The sequence below is a fragment of the Lagenorhynchus albirostris genome, chromosome 20 (genome assembly GCF_949774975.1).
Source record: "Lagenorhynchus albirostris chromosome 20, mLagAlb1.1, whole genome shotgun sequence".
NCBI lineage: Eukaryota > Metazoa > Chordata > Mammalia > Artiodactyla > Delphinidae > Lagenorhynchus > Lagenorhynchus albirostris.
In genome coordinates, this window is record NC_083114.1 from 27936892 (window position 1) to 27960216 (window position 23325).

The following is a 23325-nucleotide window of genomic DNA, read 5'->3' on the forward strand; positions in this document are numbered from 1 at the left end:
AGACATCCTGGAAGCTGTAAGTTCTTAAATAATGTCTCTTCAACTTGGCTACACTCACAGTGCCAGTAGAAGACAGATGATCCACGGCTGTGCATGGTATCATTGCAAGCTAACGTGTTACTCTGTAGTCTTGGGTTGCCATCCCCTGGAGTGTTTTGATGAGATCAGTTGTCAGTTGCAGGTCTGTTGTTTCTCTCAGCAGAAGCCCAGCCAGTGGAAGATGACAGCCCCAAAGCCCTGCCTGTGTTAGGGGAGCTATCGAACTCGGATAATGACATAAACGAGTCAGTGTTCATCTGGGGAATCTCAGACAAAGCAGCCCAGAGGAAAACCATCTCTGTCGATGAAGGTTTGTTTCACTTGCAACGGGAAAATCAGCAGCAGCAGCAACCAGAGCCGGTGCTCAGGCTGGGGAGAGGGAAAGGGAAGCTGAAGCTGCCACATGTGAGTAGCATTTTATGATTTCTCTGCAACTGGAAAGGAATGCTGGGGAGGGGGCTTGGCTGTGAGGTGGGCGTGCATGTGTGGCTTGGAGCTTTCTGGGTGGCTGAGGGTAGGGGAGATGGTTTACACAATTAACAAGTACCTTGAGGATCTGCCAAAGGAAGTGCGAGAGCGGGCTCACACGCGCTTGCGTTTTCTCCTCGGATCATAATATATGTAAGCAGCAGGTGGGGAATTTTTTCTTTTTGTTTTTTTTTTCTTCCTCTTCTTCATCCTTGAGAGTGGGTTACATAGCAGAAAGCGCAGCCCGAGAGAGGCTTCCTGAGCAGAAGGACTGTTTTCTTTCCGAAGAGATTTTCTTTCCCAAGTTTGTTTTGCAGGTGTGGTGTGTAGATCTCTATTCCTTTGCCATTGAGCTGCCCTTCTGCAGGGGCGTTTTCATCCCGCTAACCACAAAGGGGCGAGGGTGACTTTTGTGTCTCTGGTTCTCAGCTCGAGTTGTCTGTAGTAAAGAGCACCAAATCCAACACAGTTTAACCTCTCAGTTGTCACTGTTAAAAGAGTTCAGTGAGCACAGCACAGGCACAGGAAACATGGGGTGCCTTTCATGCATCTGCTCAGCAGGTCTCTCAGGGTTGGCAGCATCAATCTTGAACTTTGGGAAAGTTTTTTTTTGGACCAAGTTCTGGAATTTACTGTGGAACATTGGATAGGCTGAAGCTGAAAAGGGGCAGGAGAGAATATTGTTGCTTTAAAGCACTTGTGCAGCCAGCAGCAGGTGGTTGTAACATGCGGAGCTGGTTCGTGTCTTTGGGTTACTGTTACTGATGCTAAGTAATGTGCTGAGTGAAAGTTCACCTGGTCATGGACTTGCTGTATTCTGGTTATCAGAAGACACAGGTGCTTGCGTGTTGTTTGTTTTCTCATCCCTGCTTCCTTCCTTCTCTCTTCAGAAGTTTTGACGTGGCTGAGCATGTCATGCTGAGTGTTTACCTGCTTGAGCATCTGCAGTGAATACATACAAGTTCATCCTCTCCAAGAGGAGGGGAAAAGGGGCAGAAGGAGGGAGCCAGGGAGGGACCCATTGTTGCTCATCTTAAGGGCAGGCTTTGGGCAGCCGTGCATGACGACGAGGGTAGAAGAGTCAGAGACACTTCACACCGGGACTTGGCCAGGAGGAGAGCGGTCAGCCAATGCTTGAGTGCAGAACTGAATGCTCTTGTGCTGGAGGGTCAGGGCACAGCTCCTGAGTTGCTATGGGGTGTGAGTGATACGTGAACCAAGGGAAGAGCTTCACCGGGAATCCTCTCACCCAGGCAGTGCTTTCTGACCTTTCTCATACCTTGGCACTCCAGGGAAACAGACAAGGTGGCTCAAAGCTGGGGATGAGTGGCTAGGTGGCTCAAGTGACCATCCCAGTGGAAAGCATTCAATAGTTGGGACATCATGCTATCTGGAACCTGCCCATGGCACAAAGCTATGCCTTGGCATCCAGGTTGGGGGGATCTAATTTAAACAACCCAGGGAAAAACAAAGAAAGGAGGCAAGGTGAGTAACCTGATGTCCATGCTTTGCTATTATTTATTTTTCCTATCACTAGTAACAATGCACTGAGGAAACATTACAAAGTGTCTCTTTTTTTTTAAGATTTTTTCCTAAGCTCAACCTTTTATCACCTCTGGTTCTTCTCTGTTCTCCCAGTCTTTGTCCAAGCACGCCTTTTTGACACAAATGTAACTACAGTCTGGATATATTCATTTACTCTTCTTCTTTCCCAATATTATTCTATAAACACTTTCCCATCTTCCAGTACAGTTTCACATAAATGATTAATTGTGGCTGGATTAAATGGATTAATCCCTTAAGTGGGTATGCTATAATCTGTTTAGCAACTGTTGACTGTTTAAATTGCTTCTAGTTTTCCCATGATTGTAATGCCACTCTGAATATGTTCTGTGCATAAAGCAGTTTTACTTCTCTTTCTTTAAAAAAAAAAATCTGATGGATTTTAGATTCAAAAAAAGGATGAATTCTCAACAGTGATATCAGAGAGGTAAAAAATATGGACATTTTAGTGGCTTTTCCTGCTTATTACCAAACTGTTCCCCGAAACATATTTCTTTTGCCCCAAATCATCCGTAATATGGTCTAGGTAAATATCAATTGATCTAGAGCCTTACACACATTAGATTTCCTCTCTGTCTCTGAATGAGGAACTATAAAGATGTACTCATCCCTTTTTTTCAATTTGCTTTTGAGTCCTAGTAAGCCAGGCACTAGGCACTGTGATCCTCCCTAGGACAAGCCTACAGCTTCTCAGGTGCCTTCACTTTGTCAATGACTCCCATGCGGCATGCAGGTTTAACAGCCTCCCCTTTCCATCTCTGTAGGGGTGAAGAAGGGAGGGGCAGAAGCTCTCCATCCTGTACCAGAGTGCCTGAGGAAGATGAGCAGGGGTCACGGCTTGGGGGGTGGGAGGAGCCAGCCCAGAATTCTCTCCAAGCCCTGGAGCTCAAGTCCAGCAGGCTCCCTGGCCCTTCCGTCTTCCTCTCCAGCCCTAACAGAGCCAGTATAGAGACAAACTCCCGCCTTGGACAGGATTTGAGACAGAGGCCTCACAGAGAAGGGGGAATGGGGTCCTTGGGAAGGCGAGAAGTGGCTAAGCTTATTGGGAAAAAAGGAACATGTTTTAAGGTCTCCACTGCTAGGGGTACTTCTCCCGAATGCATGTGCTTTCACGATGGGAGTCAGACAGGGCTGAATGCCAACTCTGATCAAATAAGAGTGGTTGAATGGTCCTTTCTCAGTGCCTACCTCCCTTAAGGATAATTTTATCAACAATTTATTTTTTTCTTTTATGTGGCCCATGTATCTGGTCAATTTGGAGATTAATCAGTGCTGTTCTGACCTCCTGTGTAGCTCCCCATAGATCACTTCAGTGCTAATCTCTTTTGTTCATTTAGTAATTATTTGTGCAAAATCCAGGAGTGTCCAGTGGGAGCCACACAGAAACTCAGCATATATTTGCCCACCCTGACCTACACAAGTGGAAACTGAGAGTGTCTTGGGAGTGGGATTTTTCCTGCCCATAGATAAGTGGGTTTGACAAATGTGGGGGTGTTTTAGGAGCTCTATTGACTCAGTGGGCAAGGGCTTAATAGAGAGAGCTGCTTCACAAAATTGGTGGGCCACTGGTGCATCTGAATTGGAGGTGATGGGGCAATGGCCTGAGAAGGAAAGGAGGCCTTGCTGCTTCAGATGCTGGGCAGACAGGGAGAAATGGTGTGCTCATGGTCTGCTGGAGAGAATAAAGCTTTGGTCTGCTAAGGATAGGACAAGAGGCTTTTAAACTGTAGCACATGTATTTAGGAAAGACATTAGTAAGGACTCCCCACATGATATCACTCATTCTTTATTGTAGTATTGGTTGAAGGTCTAGCTGTCCTGCAGGATTATACTCTGGGAGAGCAAGTATGGTGTGTGCTTAATTCCCTGCTGCAACCCCACTTCTCTGAAGCTTGCCGTGTGCCAGGACATGTTTTAAGGGCACATCTACATTATTGTGTTTAATCCTCACAACAATCCTATGCAGGGTTTACTATTATTAGTCCCATTTTACAGATTTGAAAACTGAGAGACAAGGAGGTTATGCTGGAGGGTATGTGGGATCAGGGGTTCAGAAGGAGGAGGCATTGAGGAAGGGAAAGAGTCTCAGGCCACTTAAAGTGTCAAGACCACAACTTCAGCCAAAGCAGTCAAGTTCCAGCGTCTGGGTTCTTAATCCCTGAGCCATCAACTCTTTTAACATTGGCTGAGGGAATGATTGAAAGTCTAAGAGAATGTTAAAACATGACTGTACAGCTAAAATGTACTGTAGCAGTAACAGCAATGACGATGGTGATTTTTATAACCAAGCCACTGTTTAATATGCACCAGTCCCTTTGTACCAAAGTTTTGTATGTGCATTTTGAATTCATTCTCACAACAGCCTTATAAGATGACCACCATCCTTATCTATATTTCACCATGAAGAAACTCAGGCTCTGAGATGTTATACAACTTGTCCAAAGTCACAAAGCAAGTGAATCTGTCTCTGACATCTGTTATCTCACTGGTGTACCAACAGTTAGCACTGGATCAAGGGCCAGTGTAGTCACAAGCAAGGTTCTCCTGGGACAGTGGAGGTGAGTTCCATGGCCTCTTTCGATCTCTTTGGACTTAGGGTCCTGGGAAGGCTTTTAGAACCACCTCCCATGATGCTACACAAAAAGCTTCGGTCTCAGCCCATGCCTGGTACTGCCTCAAAGGCAAGTTCCTAAAGGAAGAATTCTCTGAAAAAATATCACCATGAGGCAAGTCACTGGTGTACTTGTAGGGAAAAGACAAGAACCCCAGCCAAGAAGCCAGCTTTGTTCCATGCTCTAGACCTGCACTGTCCAATATGGTAGCCGCTAGCCACATGTGGCCATTGAGCACTTGAACTGTGTGTGGCTGGTTCAGACGGAGATGTGCCATCAGTGTACAAATATGCATCAGATCTCAGTGGCTTAGTAGTAAAACATGGAGACTAGCAATAAATTTGTATTGATTACATATTGAAATCATAATGTTTGGCATATAATGGATTAAATAAAATATATTCTTAACATTAAGTTTACCTGTTTTAAAAGGTAAAAACCTTTTTAAAAGTTGTGGTAAAATACACATAACATAAAATTGACCATATTAACCATTTTTCAGAGTACAGTTCTATAACCAATCTCCAAAACTCTTTTATCTTGCAAACTTGGTGCTCTATACCCATTAAACAACTCCCCATTCCCCCTTCCCACAACCCCTGGCAACCACTCTTCTACTTTCCATCTCTATGAATTTGACTACTCGAGGTACCTCATGTAAGTGAAATCACACAGTACTTGTCCTTTTGCGACTGGCTTATTTCACTTAGCATAATGCCCTCAAGGTTCATCCATGTTGTTGACTATGTCAGAATGCCCTCAAGGTTCATCCATGTTGTTGACTATGTCAGAATGCCCTCAAGGTTCATCCATGTTGTTGACTATGTCAGAATGCCCTTCCTTTTTAAGGTTGAATAATATGCCATTGTATGTAGGCACCACATTTCGTTTGTACGTTTAACTGTCAAAGGACACAAGGTTTGCTTTCACCTCCTTTTACTTTTCCTCAGTGTGGCTTCTACAAGCCTTTAAAATTGCGTATGTGTTCTTGTATTTGTGGTTTATGTTACATTTCTACTGGACAACGCTGCTCTGAATTTTCCTCTCTTCTTCAGTGCTTCCTCCTTCTCCTCCCTTCACCAGATGTTAGTTTGGCCCCTCTCTTCCCCCTTCCCTGAGACCTGAGCCAAGAAGATTAGCTCTGGGGGCTTCCCTGGTGGCGCAGTGGTTGAGAGTCCGCCTGCCGATGCAGGCGACACGGGTTCGTGCCCCGGTCCAGGAAGATCCCACATGCCATGTAGCGGCTGAGCCCGTGAGCCATGGCTGCTGAGCCTGCACGTCCGGAGCCTGTGCTCCGCAACGGGAGAGGCCACAGCAGTGAGGAGGCCCGTGTACCACAAAAAAAAAAAAAAAAAAAAAAAAGAATATTAGCTCTGATTAAGCACTCCCTTTCATAAGGATCTATGAAAGACTGTCACATTAGGCAAAGTTTTCTGTAATTGAATGAAACTGTGACATAGCTCAAGGTAGCTTTTTCCATAATACATAAGTAGAAGGCCCAATAAATTGGAACTGAGAAGGAAAAGCTTTTGAAGTGATTTGATGTTTTTAAAAGTCAACAGCTTTCCTCAGCTCACAGTCTGAGAGAGAATTTTATTAACCACCAAGCAAAGAGGAGTACAAAACCAATGAAGCATAAATTCACAGCCCAGATCTATGCCAGCCTCTCACTTCTGAAGTACAGATTTTGTAGAAAGTCCTGGGTATCTGGAGATTCAAGGCATTGGAATCTTGTCAGTGTCTTTTGAATTTCCCATTACTTATAGGATATAACTCAAAAACTGAAAGCCTTTCAACTTTCCAATTTCCTTTCCCACCAGTCCCCACAGACCCCTCTATAAGAAGATAAGTATTACTTTTTAGTCTCCAAATGTACAGTGCAATCCCAGGCCTCCCAGCCTTGACAATGTTCTTACTTTAACCTGGGAGACCCTACCCCATGCATATACACCTGGTGAAATCTTACTCGTTCTTCAGGACAAAGTTCAAAGTCACCATCTCTGTGAAGCATTCCTTGACTCCAGTGCCCATTAGGTTCCCAACAGTAAACACTCCAGTTGGCACACTCCAATGATTGGTTAAAGGATGTCTCATGATGGCGCTCTTTACAAAGGTGTGCAAGGTTAAGGGTAGCCAAGATGAGATGGTGAAGCAGCCCAAGGCTAGTGACCACTAGAATCAGGAAAGAAAAAACAGTTCCCAGAACTTGCCCAGATTTGTAAGAGGGGCCTCCAGACAGAAGCTGTGGCCTGTCCTAGAACACCTGCAGTGAGACAGGAGGGGATCTCTCTCCTCCACCCTCGGGTGTCCTCCCATCAACTGAACCCATCTAGAAGTGGGAAAGCACAAGTGCACAGAGGATACCGCTCATAGACAAAGCCTCCAAGAGCACAGGGCAAGTGGAAATGTGGAGTGTGCCTCTAGAAGGACTAACAGAGATGCTCTAGCACAAGCCCTTACCCCATCTCCAGAAACACCCCCTCTCTTCCCAAGACTCCTAAGAGGAACTGTTTATACCATAAGATAATGCTAGTCATATTGTATTCGTATTGTTGAATTCACTGTCTTTTCCCCAGCTACTCAGGAGACCATGAGCTCTTTGAAGGTCAAACTCATTCCTCCCATTCATATATATATTTCTGACACCTAGCAAAGTACTTGGGAGTAAATAGGTACTATATAAATATGGAGTGAATTAATGTGGTCCTTTACCACATTTTTTCCCTAAGTCCCGCACTGGAATCTGGATGATCTACAGTGAGTCTAGATTGGGAATTTCTCAATGAATTGGATACATAGGATTAATACCCTCCTTTGAGTCCCAGCTAAGGTGCTAAAATGATTTGAATAAATGATACTCAGTGCCTTGTCATGCTGTAATTGGTAGCACCTTAAATTGTGAGGAATTGAGGAACTTGAACATAAGTGGCAGGAATCAGCAGTAAGTTAGATCGACTAAGAAAATAAGTGTTTGTGTAGGTGCCCAGGAGAAATGTACTATATATACTGTGATGAGAGTTGGGTGCACAGTGAGAAATGCTGACCAGGGCAATGGAAGGCAGAGGCTAAGTGGAGACTGGACACTGAAGGGAACATTTGAGGCTCAGGTTGACACAGCCATGGTTGTTCCAGGAATAAGGTTCTACCAGGCCGACTGGATTCCTAACCAAACCAATGAGTGAAGACATATCTCTGAAGTATGTCAATGTATCTCAGGTTTGCTCACTCTACTGGGTTTAATTTTTAACCTGGAGTTTGGAGGTTGTATTATTTTCCTAGGACTGCCATAACAGTGTACCACAAACTGGGTGGCTTCAGACAAGAGAAATGTGTTCTCTCACAGTTCTACTGGCCAGAATCTTGAAATGAAGGTGTCAGCAGGGCGATCCTCCCTCTGAAGCCTCTAGGGGAGATTGCTTCATCGCCCCTCCCAGCTTCTGGTGGCTCTAAACTCTCCTTGGCTTGGGACGTAACTCCAATCTCTGCCTCTGCCTCCATCTTCACATGGCATTTTCCCCTCTGTGTCTGTGCCTTAAATCTCCCTTTTCTTTCTCTAATAAGGACGCCATTTATTGGATTTAGGGCTCACCCTAAATCCATGATCATCTCATCTGGAGATCCTTAATTATTGCTGCAAAGATCTTGTTTCCACATAAGGTCACACTCACAAGTAGTGGGGGTTTAGAAATGTACATCCCTTTTGGGAACCACCATCCAACCCACCACAGAGGTTACGTTAGCTCTGGTTAGTTAGCCTCCTTTCCAAAGCCAAGCGCTTCCCTCTAGTCCATGTTTTCTCATCTTCTTGAATCTAAGATCTTGTCCCCATCCATTATTTCTATTTTCTCTTTTGCATCTTTAACGTTTTTGCCTTGCTCCTTCCCTTTGGGGTAAAAACAAACCACCTTCTCACTGCCTGATTGTACCTTCAAAATTTAAATCCTTTTCCAATACCACCACACCTCACAAAAGCTCCCCTCCCCACTACCACTCCAAGGAAGGACCCGCCCTCCCCCTTTACTTCTCACACATTTCTGGGCTTTTGCTCTCATCAAAAAAGAAGCACCTTTCTGAAGTAACCAGGAAAGTTCAGGTTGCCCAACCTTATAAATACAGGTTCTCTTTGGTCCTTCTGACCCTCTCTGCAATATCTAATTATCTTGGCTATCTCTTCCTGCTTGGAGTTTCTCTCTTACCTCAAGGTGTCAAGTTAGGGCTTGCAGGGAAAAATCTCCCTCAACTATATCCTTCACAGCTGCTAATGGATTATTATCCTGAACTTAACATTTGTTGGGTTCCTTCCCTCTATGCCACACAGGTTGACTTTTCTTTAAAAATCTACTTAAAGAAAAATAACATTTCTGACACCTGTCAAGTATTCAAAAGGTGGCTTTGTTACTGAACCAAACTTGGGTCTGCTTGCCCTCACGCAGTAAAGCCAGACTACTGACACCAAGTTGTGGTAAAGGAAAGTGTGGCATTTGCTGCAGGCCCCCAAACAAGGAGAAGGGGCAGCTCAAGCTCAAAAGACCTGAACTCCCCTATTGCTTTCAGGCAAGGGGTTTTAAAGGCAGTGTGAGGGAGGGGGCTTCAGAGTGTGATCGACTCATGCACAATTCTCAGATTGGTTGGCATCAAGGTGAGGTTTCAAGCATCATCGGCCTTCTGGTTTCAACCAGTCTAGGGTCTATGTGCTGTGGTCAGCAGTTTTCCTCTGGTGAGGGTCTGCTTCCTGTAAAAACAACTTAGGAATATGTGTCAGGCCTTTATCTGTATCTTTCAGGGAACTGAGAGTTTGGTGATTCTGCGATGTGGCAGACTTATAGTCTAAATTGTTACCAGTTCCCCAGCCCAACAGCTATTCTTTGTTTCTACATCTTCAGGTTTCCTCATCATTAACTCTTGAGCCAGCCTTTTGAGACTCAGAGGAAGCCTGGGAGACTAAAGCAAAAGCCTTTTACTTCAAAGGACAGGGACACAGGGGCTTGTATACAGGTCAGCTTCTTATTTTTAAATAAAAATACTTATTACAACAAAAATACCATTCCCATCCCTGACGTAGTATTACATCTGTTCAACAGGTTTGAGCCATCTAGTCTTACCTAGTTATCACCTGGCCTTGGAAAGGCATCCAAGATAAGGGCACAGTCCAGTGCTCTGCTGTTTCATAAGACATGGATTCAGACTCTGACCACAGTGACGCCCACCACCTTCTTTCCATGGCACCTTCTTTCCATGGCAGGGCTTTATAGGTTCTGCTGATGAAGGGGCCTGCAATGCACAGTGGCTCCTGGCCATTCACTAGTTGGTCAGTCTGTGGGTGTGTTACTGTGGCCCTTCCCAGTGCTAACAAGAGAAGAGGGATTTGTGAATTCAGCTGTTGTTTAGACTCCAGCCAGCAGCAAAATCTGTGATCCATGGATGCTCCCCTACAATCTTGGTTTTAGTTGTTTTCTTAGAAAAGCATCCATTTCATCAAGATATTCAAGGCCATTGGAGTAAATCTGTATACGGTATTCTTCTATAAAATTGCAACTCCTTCTATATTGGCAGTTATGTCTCTTCTTATTCCTATTACTCTTTTGTGTTTTCTCCATCTTTCTTTTTATATTTTAATTTATCTTTTCAACAGACCGCTTTGAGTTTTACTGATTAATTTTAGTTATCCATTTCATTGATTTGGTGTTATTAAACTTTTATTAATATAGACTATACGTACAAGAAGGTGCGCATAGCACAGCTCAGTGTATTTTCACAAAGTAAACACATTCATGTAATCACTAGATCAAGAAATAAAATGGTACCAGCACAGCAGCCCAGGAGCCTCCTGGGAGCCCTTCCAGTCAACTGCCCCCCTAAGGGTAGCATTATCCTCCCTTTGAACAGCATAAATTCATTTTGCCTGTCAGTCCTTTTACTTCTTATACAATCTACTTGTATAAAATATATGTATTCTTTTGTGTCTGGTTTTACTCACTATTATGGACAGTTTCTCATCTGTAACCTACTTTGAGTGTTATCAAGATTGGAGACAATGAGTGTCAGTTACCTGCACAGGGGCTGGCTATAGCAGATATGTGAGTTATTATCATGAAGAGGGGGCATTATCTGCAGATGGGTGATGTGGGAACGAGGAGGGGAGGGGAGGAGTGTGTGCAGTGGACAAAGCTCAGCTAATTTATCCTGACTAGTTTCCAAACATGGTCAGGACCATGATAGGAAGACCCATGTAGGAAAGCAGGATTTTGGTACTTCCTTTCCAACGACCTGATGACATGGTAAGTGTACCAGGTTTCATTATTTTCCAACAGTCCATTATAAAAATTTTCAAACCCATTGAAACACTGAATTTACAGCAAACACCCATGTACCCACCACCTGGCTTCTATAATTAACATTTTGCTCTTCATGCTTGATCACATATTTATGTCTGTCCATTCATCAATCCATTTTTATTTTTTATGCATTTTAGAGGAAGTTGCTTTAGTAGTAGGGTTTTTAAAAAAAAATTAGGTGAAATTCACATAACATAAAATTAGTCATTTTAAACTGAGTAACTCAGTGTTATTTAGTACATTTATGTTGTATATCACATCTATCTAGTTCCAAAACCTTTCTGTCACTCCAGAATAAAGCCCCTTATCAACTAAGCCATTACTCTTCATTCCTTCTTCCTCCCAGCTCCTGGTGACCTCCAATCTATATGTTTCTATATTTACCTATTCTAGATATTTAATGTAAACAGAATCATACAATATGTGACCTTTTGTGTCTGGTTTCTTTCACTTAGCATAATGTTTTTAAAATTCATCCACGATGTAGCACATTCCTTTTTATGGTTGAATGATATTCCATTGTGTGAGTATACCAGAGTTTGTATACCCATTCATCCATTGATGGACATTTGGGTGGCTTTCACCTTTTGGCTATCGTGTATCTGAGAATTTGTGTACAAAGATTTGTGTACAAAGTACTTGCCTTCGATTTGGGGTAAATATACATAAGAATAGGATTTCTGGGTCATATGGTAATTCTATGTTTAACTTTTTGTGGAACCGCCAAACTATCTTTCTGGTATGGTAGTAAGTTTTTAAGCCCCAGGAAACCTCTTGCTCAAGATGGGCATACTTGTCCTAAGATTAGATGGCATACCTCCATGGCCAGCTATTAGCATTAATTTAGCCCCAGTTCGATTAGCCTCCTTTCTGGATAAAATACAGAGGGATTTTAGGGCACATGAGAGGAGATGCTGCTTAAGCAGCCTACAATTTCCTCTTGTCTCCTAGAGGGTGTGTCAATTCAACTGTCAGTGGAGGGGCAGGGTGTATAATCTCTTAGGATATAGACTACTCAATTAATGATTCCTGTTGTGTAATCAGTGAGTCTCCATTCTGGGAAACTGCCACATGGAGCAAGATCCCTCTGATACCACAGAAAGCAGCACCAGGTGCCCTTATGATTTCCTGGGTTATGCTAGGAGTTAAGTACAACAGATTTGGGTTGGAGAGAGAGGAATTTGCCAAAGAGATGCGTGGGAGTGGCAATCCTTGGAATAGACGCTGACAGCTGGCGTGAGATTTCTGAGGGCTGCCCTGCTCTGTGAGCCTGAGAAAACAGGAGACATTCCAACTATTGTATGATATCATCTGTGTCTTAGTAGCATTTGTTTTTAAACTATGGACTTAATGGCTGTTACATTGGCTCCTATATCTTTTTTCCCCAAAAGTTGAATCTTTGAAATTCCCATGAAAGCACATTCAGTTGCCGTTTCTGTTCCAGCTTGATGACAGAATCATCCCTAATAATGAAAACAAATCTGTTATTGGCAAAGCAGTCCCAGGTGTTGCTTTTGGAGAGTCAGGAAGGGGAAGCAAAAAGTCTCAGAGTGGCCCAGAGATTACAACAGATTAACAAAGGCTGTTTGCAAACAGGCCAATAACCCACCACTTTGCACATCACGTTATCATGTGCAAATCCCATTCACAAAAACCTGGTGGAGTCAGCAGAGAGGGTGCTGGTGGATCTTGATCTTCAGGTAAAGAACTCCAGATCAAAAAGGATATGTAACTTATTCAAGGCCATAGAGCTAGTAAGGAACAGGTTCAGAGCGCAAATCCTGTGCTGTTTCCAGTGTAGGAGAAAAAGAGAATGATCATCCAACGTGCTGGGGAAATAAAACTTTGGAGTCACCTAGAACCTGGTTTGGGCTGTTGGAACAGTGACTCGGTCACTGACCAGCCATGTAACCACTAGTTCACTCAGCCCCTTATCTTCATTTTCTTCACTTTCAGTGGAGCTGACGCTAGTTATAAGATTAACGTGAAGATAGAATGAAGTAGTGTACATGAAGTACTTTACGTGCTAGCAATTGCAGGTGCTCAAAAAATTGTAGCTTTCCTGCCCCAACCAGATCATGCTAGCAGATTCTAGAAAATCTGTTCCCACGACTTCTTCAACCCTTGCTCTTTTTCTCCTAAGTGTCCTAAATTGCACATGCCCTGACCCTAAGCAAAGTCCATCAGAGATATTAGCCTTGACATAAAAACAATGGGGTTGCTTTGAGATGAGGAGATACTTTGCAGTCAGAAGGTAGGGACAATCAATGTTCATTACTTAATTAGGATAAACTTCCATTTATATGTCCAGCTGTTAGGAAGCAAGACCTGATCAAAGGCCCATTAGTCACAAGGCTGGCTTGGCAAAGGGCCGCTTAGTTAAGGCAGTGAATTTAACATGAAAGGGAAGAGGGAGCCGGAACACTGCGGCTTGGTACACTGTGCATTAGTGAGTCTTTTGGTCCTAGTTCTGCAAGCTTTCTTTAACAGAGGTTAACCCAGATGCTGAAGACTGACTGTACCAAGCGTCCATGGCAGTCGTGAGCAAGTGGTAGCATTTCATCCCTTGTCAAATTTCCAAATTGGGCAAACTTGAGAACAAGACTGAGAGGCAGAAATGTCTTGTCAAATTTCACGGAAATTGCTGGTCCCCAAAGACAGAAATAAACCTTTCAGACCATTATAGGGCAGAACAGGGTTGACTGTCCTATGTCTGCTGCAGAATTTGGAACTTGCCAGACTTTGGAAAGGTCATTCAGTGTAGACCTTTGTACACTTATGTTCCAATAGCACTCATTCTTTAATATGGAATTCTCATTCGTGACAGTTGTAATATTAATGGTAATATTTATATCATTATGTTCTAAAACCAGACAGTGTGAGACACAAATTAATAAGCATTTGCTCAACACCCACAGGCCACCAGGTGCTGCTGCTACAATGGGGAGAGGTATTGCAGAGGTGGATGAAGAGATAAATGATTTATTTTTCACATTTTGTAAGCACATTTGCATTATACAAGCACTCTGCACATTTGCATAATCTGCTAGTTGAATGAATAAATTGACAGTGCATTGTGGAATTGCCTTCATGATGTGGTGAGGATATAATTGCTGTTATTGTTATAACTGATCTCATTTGCTGAGTACCGACTGGACTGGTGGGGGGGGGCGAGGGGGGGGTACCACGTGAGGACAGCAGAGGGCAGTGGTTAAGAGCACCAAATCCAAAGCCACATTGCTGCGTTTGGTTCCTGACTCTGCTGCTTTCTAGCTGTGTAGGCTTCAAAAGCAGGTTGATTTCTTTGTGCTTCAGTTTCTGCATCTGTAGAATCGGAATGGTAACAGTGATACCTGCTTTGTAGGATTGTTATAAAGACTAAACGAAGTAACTTTTGTCATGTGATCAGAACAGTACTTGGCACAATGTAATAATAATAATCATCATCATAATCCCCACCCACACACACCGGGGCAAAGTGCCCATTTTTTAAAGGAGGAAGCTGATTCCTAATGCCTCAGGGGTAGAGTAGCCTTGAAATTCAGGTTGTGCTTGCTCCAAGTACATTCTCCTCCCACGAAGCCTGCGACATCCTGACACTGAATGGAGTGTGCTGACCCTGGCGTGCCCGCTGTCATGATGAGGCAGAGCTCTCTTGTGCCTCCCTCTCCAGAAATGAACATTTCACGAGCATGTACACATCCCAACTTTGCTGGAGCTGGGGTCACCATTTCCAAAAGAACAGTCTCTGCCTAAATGTACGAGGGCTCTAAGAAGTTCAAAGAGATTCCTACCGCACTTAGAAGCACTTCTTCAGTTCTCACTCTGTCTAAAATAGAAATGCAATCTCAGAGATGCTTTTATCCGAGAGATCAATCTCCCCAGGCTCCACTCCACACTCACGGTGGAGACAGCATGGTCCTGAGGGTCTGTAGTATGTGGAAGATCCTAGGGTTGGGGCTAGGCTGGAGGTGATGAGAGTTTTAAATTGGCATCACCAAAAACAGGACAGTCATTGTGGTGAGGAGAAATCACAGTCGGACTTCCCTGGTGGCGCAGTGGTTAAGAATCCGCCTGCCAATGCAGGGGACACGGGTTCGAGCTCTGGTCCAGGAAGATCCCACATGCCGCAGAGTAAGTAAGCCCATGTGCCACAACTACTGAGCCTGTGCTCTAGAGCCCACATGCCAAAACTACTGAAGCCCGTGCGCCTAGAGCCACAACAAGAGAAGCCACCACAGTGAGAAGCCTGTGCGCCCCAACGAAGAGTAGCCCCCGCTCGCCACAACTACAGAAAGCCTGCGCAGCAATGAAGACCAAATGCAGCCATAAATAAATAAATAAATTGATTTTTTTAAAAAAGAAAGAAATCACAGTCAAAGAAGGAACCAGAGATCAAGGTAAAGAAGCAGTAGAAGGTGCCCGTTCTGAAGAGCAAGGAAGTAAAATCGCAAGACAGGTCAATGCTGGAGCTGAGATAAATGGGCACTGGAGAGAGAAGCCTGAAGCAGGGTGGGGTGGGGAGCTCTAGACAGTCTGAACCTACTGTTGTGAAGTGGCCTGTCCAGCTGCATTGGTGCCTGGATGTTTGCTTGTTTGAGAGGGGCTCTGCAGGGCTCGAGTCAAATAGGAGTCCCTTGATTTATCAAAGGAATCTCTAGAGTTTGAGTCCAGTGAGATTTAATCTGATGTTGAAGATTCTGTTCAGTCTTATAACAGTGAGGATACCTTAGGAGATGTCTGAGTCAGTGCAGCATATTAAAGTCATATCCATACTCAAGTATGCCAATGTGATAATTTGTTGGGAGAAGCAAGGAGAAGAGAAATACTAAAGTCCTGTTGAGCAAACATTATCAGTAGCATTTCTCTTCAGTTTATCAGCAACCTATCATTACACAAATGAGAATTTCATTACTCCCAAGGGAGAGACTTGATTTCTGAGGTACCTCTAGGGCTATGAGGTCAATGGAGACAAATGATCTTTGGCTAAAATTCTGCATTCTTGTGGTATTACTTTGTTTCCAAACACGGAAGCAAAACACTGATCAGGAGTAACCAGGAAAGGAGAGCCACCCACCCAGACTGAGTTATACCAATGTCTTTATTATTTGACGGAAGTAGATCATATTGGAGGGAGGTTAAGCTTTGTCTTATGCTGGGCTTAGTCCTGAACCGGGAAGATGATCCTACTTCTCTTAGAACATGGCATCGGCCCTTTATTGGGCAACCTTGGATTTTTCCATTTTACCTATCAAAAGTAATAGTAATTCTTGAATCAGCCTCTTCAGTGTTTTCCCCTTGAAAGAATAAAAGGATAAAGAGCCTGGATTTGCAGGACCGGGAGGTCCTTCATGAACAGGCAAAATGTGCCCAATCATCACAGGGGAAACTTGTGAACCTGACAAAAACCTGTCTTCCAAATCCCTTGAATCCTTCCTCAGAACCACCCCTACCTTTGTCTTTGTTCTAGATCAGTCATGTGTTTGTATATGGTTTTGGTACTCTTTGGACTGGCTTCCTGGCTCCTTTATTTCTGTATTTGGCTTACTTTATGCACTTTCTTGAGAACTGTTTCTGCCTCTACTCTAGCAACTCACTGGCAACCTTGGCAACTAACTTGAATGCTGCTTTCCCTCTCCGCTTATGCCTCTTCTCCACTCCTAGGGTTCTGGAGCCTAAATGGACTGGTAATGATAGATGTGCTTTCTCTTCCAACTTGGAGTGTTGACTACATTTGGCAACCTCCTGAAGGTGTTTCCTGAGATACCTCCCCCAGATCCCAGGGGGTATAGGCTGTGACTCATCCACTAGCTGCATGCCAGGAACTTTGCAAACACTGTGCTAAATATATCATATTAAGTCTCCCAACAACCCTCAGGAGGTAATTATTGTTAATTCTATTTACTGGAGAAATTTTGGATTGTGTTCTAGACATTGTGTTGTTATGATGTAGAGATTCTGTATTCCGTTATATTCCTCTAAAGAGTTTTGATATATTTTATAGCAGGCAGTAACTTGCTTAGACTCAAATTGCACAAGACTCTGTCTTGCCTGTGGTAAGTGGCAGCTAAAATCTCAGTTCAACTCTTTTTTCCTTTAGCTGGGTGGTTTGCAGTCTGCTTCACGCATGTATAGTTCAAGGGTCAGCTACAGATTTGGGCAGAGTTAATGCACAGAATCTGGGGCTCCCCTACTCTGGCATTCTCCTTTCTAGGCTTCCCTCTTCACTTTCCACACTTTTCACTGTAGCCACCTTGGATTCTGTCTCCAATTCCTCAGACCAGAAAGATGGCAAGTGTTCTCGTATTCCTTCAGCTGGCCTGTGTCACACTGTGACTATGGCCTACCCTAGAGTTGCAACAAAATGGGGATCTCACCCTCTGTTGATCTCTTCTTCCAAGTTTCGACTCCTTTCTAAAATCTGCTTGCTTTTGTTGTCTCTTCAGAGACTCTGGGTATATTTTGCCCTTTGAATATTTTGTCCTAAGTTTATAGCTGTTGTTCATGGAGACTGGTCTGCTGGGCACTTACTCCATCACACTGAAAGTAGAACTCCAGAAAATATTCAAAAGATACTATCAATAACTACTACCTTTATCATTATTCTCATGACCAATCTTCTCTTGCTGAGTCACAGAATCACAGATATCCTGGGCAGGCATTGTGAAGCAGACAGAAAAAAGCAACCAAGATAGATCGCTGGAATATAGCATTAGTACCCCTCTGCAAGGTTTGCAAAGCGGTGGTTCTTTCCAGAACTGCGTGGATGCATCACCCTTTCTGAGTCGCCATGTATATGTGGGGAGAAGGAGGCAGGGTCATTTTCTTGAGTAAGGCACAGTTGATGAGGTGTTAATTCTTCTCTACCTACATCTCCCTCAGAGGACACACAGCAAACAGCTCTCACTCTGGAGACAGGAAGCTTGCCAAAGTGCATCACATCAGCAGGACGTGACTGGACTGTGTTTTGGAGTGACTGAAGAGGCAGCAGCACCACGTCCAAGTTCTTTGTGGCTCTTAGCAGGTCACAGAAGAGAACCAGCTCTCTCTTACAACCCCGCCCGATGAAGCTTGGAGTTTATCTGTGGGACAGGAACCACAAGGTATATTTCCCACAAGGAGTATGACTGTGCTCGTGGCAAGGGCCGAAAAGGTGATGGGACTGCTGCCAGGGAGGTCCTCCACGTCAGAGGACAGCAGAAATTGATATTCCTGACAACCAGACACTCCTTGGATGCCTCCACAACCCAGAAACCACTCACCATCCACTGCACCAGTTTAAAAATATGAACACTTTATTTCTGCTTCCCCACTGTCCTGACCCCAACAGCACACGTGGCAACACAGCCATTATCACTAGTGCCAGGACCAAACTGGGATGACACTGGCAGCAGGAGACTGCAGAGACATGCTTACAAGCCAGATGATGGTCCAAGGGACTGTCATTCATGGAGGTTGACCTCTGCCCCAATTATTCCCCTAAGCTGTACATAGTCAAAAGAAGCGAAAAGGAATGGAATCAGAAAGAGGAGGAAGGGAGAGGTCCAAGTGAAAAATGCTGTGAGGATGAGAATAGACATTGTCTAAGATTTAATAAACAGGACTGAGTTAAAAACAGAAAAACAGAAATGACACCAAAAGAAGCTGCCTGCTTTAGGCAGATGGAGAGTTCAGGGCCTATAAAGGAACTTGCAGTTCTAAGGATAAAGTGGGCTTTGCGTCTGAGCTTGACTTTACACCTCTTCCACACACAGAACCCCAAATCTAGGTGCTGTAAAGAAGACTGGCAGATTTAACATGGAAATTCAACCTCTGTGGATTGAGAGGCGCCCTTCAAAGTCGAAGAGATGAGTGAGGGAGTCGTAGAATCTATTTACAATATATGCATTCAAAAATATGTCAACAAAGATGACCCAGAGGAGGGAGACAATTAAGCAAGTCACAGATGCAGACACATGAATGGCCAAGAAGCATTAAGAAAAAAGCTTCGTTTCTCAAGGATTGATTGAAATGAAAATTAAAACAAGGAAATATCTTTTTTCACCTATTAGACTAACAAAAGTGTAACTGATTTTTAACATCCAGTGTTGGTGTGAGATTGGTGGTGGTGAGGTCCAAGTTAGAATTCTGCAGTCTTTTCAGGGGCAATTAATAGTACCTGTTAGAAGTGAAGTGTGCTTGCCCTTTGAAAAACATTCCACTTTCATGAACCTGTCTTATAGACAGTCTTCCAAGGGCATAAGGATAAACATACAAGGATAGTCACTGCTACATGACTTGTAATTGCAAGAAATTAGAGACAACCTAACTGCTCAACAGTAAGGAAACTGTTAAAGAAATGATGGCAAATCCACTCCATTCCGTATCTAGGATTCAATATTCAAGAATACTCTTCAGCTATTAAAGAGAATGAAGTACTTCTGTATGAATAACAGAGAAGCTTGTCCAAGACAATTGTTGAGTGGCAAAAGCAAGGAGTTGAATTTTCTATGTGTCAGAACTTTTCCCATTTCATCTTCTATAATTGTATGGCTCTATGATTGGTACTGTTGTCACCATCCCCCATCCCATTTTAACCAAGGAGGCAATCAAGGCCGAGAGAGACTAAGTAAATTTCCAAGGTTGGCTTCAGAATTCATGTTCTTAACTATTATATTAGTGTGTGTGTGTGTGTGTGTGTGTCTGTGTGTGTGTGTGTGTGTGTTTCACGTGTTCATAGAGACATGGAAAGTGTGTGGGTTTGGGAAAGACAATAATACAGTGTATTTCTGTAGGGTGCCACCCAATTCTCTCTTGAAAGCAAACAAGGCTAATGCTCAAAGTGTTAGTTAGGTACTGGTGGCTCATAGCTCACTCCCTCCCCAGGAACTGCCCTCTGATGAAGGGAGCTGCCTCCTCCAAGTTCACACCCCCTTCTGCAGGGGTTGAAGGATGGCTCACATCCAGTGTATAGTGGAAGGGGTGGCATACAAAGACCTCTTACCTCCCTTTAGGACAATTCTGACAGTCCGTCCCAGCTCCCAAGTTCCCCCTATGAATCAACTCCAGCCTTTTCGGAAATCACATCACAGTTCAACTTCTCCCTCTGCCCAGTCCTATTTCTTTCACTCCTCTGTGACTCTGGCGACCAAGGGCACTTCTTAGTAACCACTGTGCAGGCTAATCTCCACCTCAGAGTTTATTCCTCGGGGAGCTGGAAGGTGGAGAGTAGAGGGGAGAGGGGACAAAATGACTTCCATTTAATATATATTTCTATTTTGTGTGAATTTTGTCCAGTGAGCAAGCAATACGTATATTAATTTCCAAAAGGCCAATGTAAAGCATAAAAACATAAAATTAAAAAGCATTGCTGTAATTCTATAGCCAAGAAAATTGGGACCCTAGAATCTGACTGGAGATTTGTGTCCAGGAAATAAAATAGCATGCCTTTCATTAATTTTTCAGGGTTCTCATCTGAAAAATAAAATGCCTTTCCACTGTGCCCGGATTTTCTCTCCTGATGCAACCAAAAAAAAAAAAATTTCCTCTTGCTCTTCCAAATTTTGTCTGGAAGGTTTGATATTTTTGAGTCTCCATGAGCTCTGCTGTCAGAGGGTGAAGGAAGCCTGCTGATCTCCCAAATCCCTGCCACAGAGAATAGGATGCACTGAACCTTGTCAGAGTTTCACATTTATTGTATAAAAGCAAAACAAAAGAGCTATGCATTTAGGTCATCGAGAGAGAGAAAGAGAAAGATTTGCTGATCCAACAGAGATTGATGTACTGGTTAGAACAGCAGCTTAGGGGCTTCCCTGGTGGCGCCGTGGTTAAGAATCTGCCTGCCAATGCAGGGGACACGACTTCGAGCCCTGGTCTGGGAAGATCCCACATGCCGTGGAGCAACTAAGCCCGTGTGCCATAACTACTGAACCTGTGCTCTAGAGCCTTCGAGCCACAACTATTGAAGCCCACGTGCTTAGAGCCCGTGCTCCACAAAAGAAGCCACCTCAATGAGAAGCCCGCGCACCACAATAAAGAGTAGCCCCCACTCCCTGCAACTAGAGAAAGCACGCAAGGAGCAACAAAAACCCAACGCAGCCAAAAATAAAATAAATAAATTGAAAAAAAAAAGAGAACAGCAGCCCCATAATTTTCAGGTCTCCGTTTTACTTGTAAAATCAGTGCCCAGTTTGTCTGTTCATTCTCTGTGTATTCATTCATTCATTTCATCAAAAGTTTATTACATGTTTACTACATGCTACCCCTTATGCTCTTGGGAGGTGTATTGGCTTAATCATGGTCCGAGGAAACAGCATCGTGACTTACTGATTGGTGAATTACTCTCCGGATGTTAGAAGGTACTGTTCATGAACTTGGTTCAGTGGAGGACAGCCTGCCATTGTACCTCTCACAGAGAGCTCTCTAGGGTTTAGATGAATTCGAGAGGATGTGAATCATTCTAGTCTATAGAAAAAGCTACTGGAGAATTTTCTTTCCTGGGTGATTGCTGAGATTCCATATTATACCATGGGAAACAGAAGTAGGAGATTTCCTGTCAATTTTAGATATCAGTGACATTGTGGTGACTGCTAATGATGGAGGAGCACTTGACCCCTGAAGAATATTTGGGTGAGTGATGAGATTATGAGCTGGTGATCACACATGCAAATGGGAATTGCAGGAAAGCAAAGTAGTCACTTAGGGAAAAAAGAAATGAATAAGTAAATGAATGAAACTCAACTGTGCCTAGAAAAACACTTTACATTCTGTAGGGACTCAATAAACGTCACTAAAAGAAAATGGAGAAACTCAAGCATATGTACTGGGTAACTTTCTACCTCTCCGTCTTTCCTCCAACATACTTTTGAGCACCTACTCTGTGTCAGATGCTAGACCAGGCACTGAAGGCTTTGCACAGGTTAAGTCAAACCAATCTTTGCAATTCCAAGCAGAACCATGGTCCACACTCCCTCCTACTCTTCTTTGTAACCAGACCTTTTAAAAGGTGCTTCTGTGTCCAGGGGGTGGGAACAGGGTGAAACTATAAGAGCTCGAAGTCATTTCACATGTCATTTTTTAACTTAAACATAACTGCTTCTTGAAAAAATTCTTTTGATAGAGAATTGCTCTCGGAACAACAGAAGCATTATGTCAGTGCTATGATGATTGACTATTTTTAGATTCCCAGTTTAAGCAGAGTATGAAAGTGGAGCTGTCCAGGAGTGAGAAGAACAGGCAGCCAGGGAGCAGGGACCGCTGGCATTATGGACACTAAGAGCAGTGGGCTGCTAGAGGAAAACCCAGGCTGACATTCAAGATCAACTGCATTGGAGACTAGATAGAACCTTAGCTAGTGGAAATCACTTTGGAAAGTTCACACATGGTTAGATCTGAGCATCACTTGCTTATTCTTTTTTTTTTTAACATCTTTATTGGAGTATAATTGCTTTACGATGGTGTGTTAGCTTCTGCTGCATAACAAAGTGAATCAGCTATACATATACATATCTCCCCATGTCTCCTCCCTCTTGTGTCTCCCTCCCACCCTCCCTATCCCACCCCTCTAGGTGGTCACAAAGCACCGAGCTTATCCCCCTGTGCTATGCGGCTGCTTCCCACTAGCTATCTATTTTACATTTGGTAGTGTATATATGTCCATGCCACTCTCTCACTTCGTCCCAGCTTACCCTTCCCCCCTCCGTGTCTTCAAGTCCATTCTCTACGTCTACGTCTTTATTCCTGTCCTGCCCCTAGGTTCTTCAGAACCGAGACCGTCATACAGAGTGAAGTAAGTCAGAAAGAGAAAAACAAATACTGTAGGCTAACACTTGCCTATTCTTGAGTAGTCCTCCAATAGCAGTGGAAATGGCATATTTAGGTGAAACCTTGCTGATTTAACACCAGTTGACAAAAACATGATTCAAATTCAAATGTCCCCAGGCAGGTACCATGGAGGAGAGAAGCAGCCAGGTGACACCAATGGCAAATTGGAGAGCCTGCGCTCCAAGGAAGGGTTCATCAGATACTAAACTCAAGCCTATTATAACCTTGTGGGAATTCAGTCCCTGAGGTGTCATAACTTGCAAAGTTTCAAGAGAAGCAGGAAATCTTGACCTTTATTGAAATTTCTCAATATTTTTTTTTTGAAATAAGCACTATCCAGAGACATATACTGGTTAGGCTTCACCAATGGGGGGCACCAGCTGGTAAATGGTCCTCATAGTCAATGATGTAAAGGAAAACAGAGAAGATGAATATAATGTGCAGCAAGTGTTGTCATGGCAACCAGATAGGGGTCCCGATGATGCTGAGGCAGTGTAACTTCCTTC

General features: G+C 43.6%; 1 long non-coding RNA gene across 1 annotated transcript; it reads left to right on the forward strand.

The window, feature by feature from the left end:
- Positions 1-224: 224 nt before the first annotated feature.
- Positions 225-21212, forward strand: LOC132511346 (uncharacterized). Its single transcript, XR_009537598.1, has 3 exons — positions 225-444; positions 17900-18120; positions 20462-21212. It is a non-coding gene; the product is annotated as an uncharacterized LOC132511346 (long non-coding RNA).
- Positions 21213-23325: the final 2113 nt, after the last annotated feature.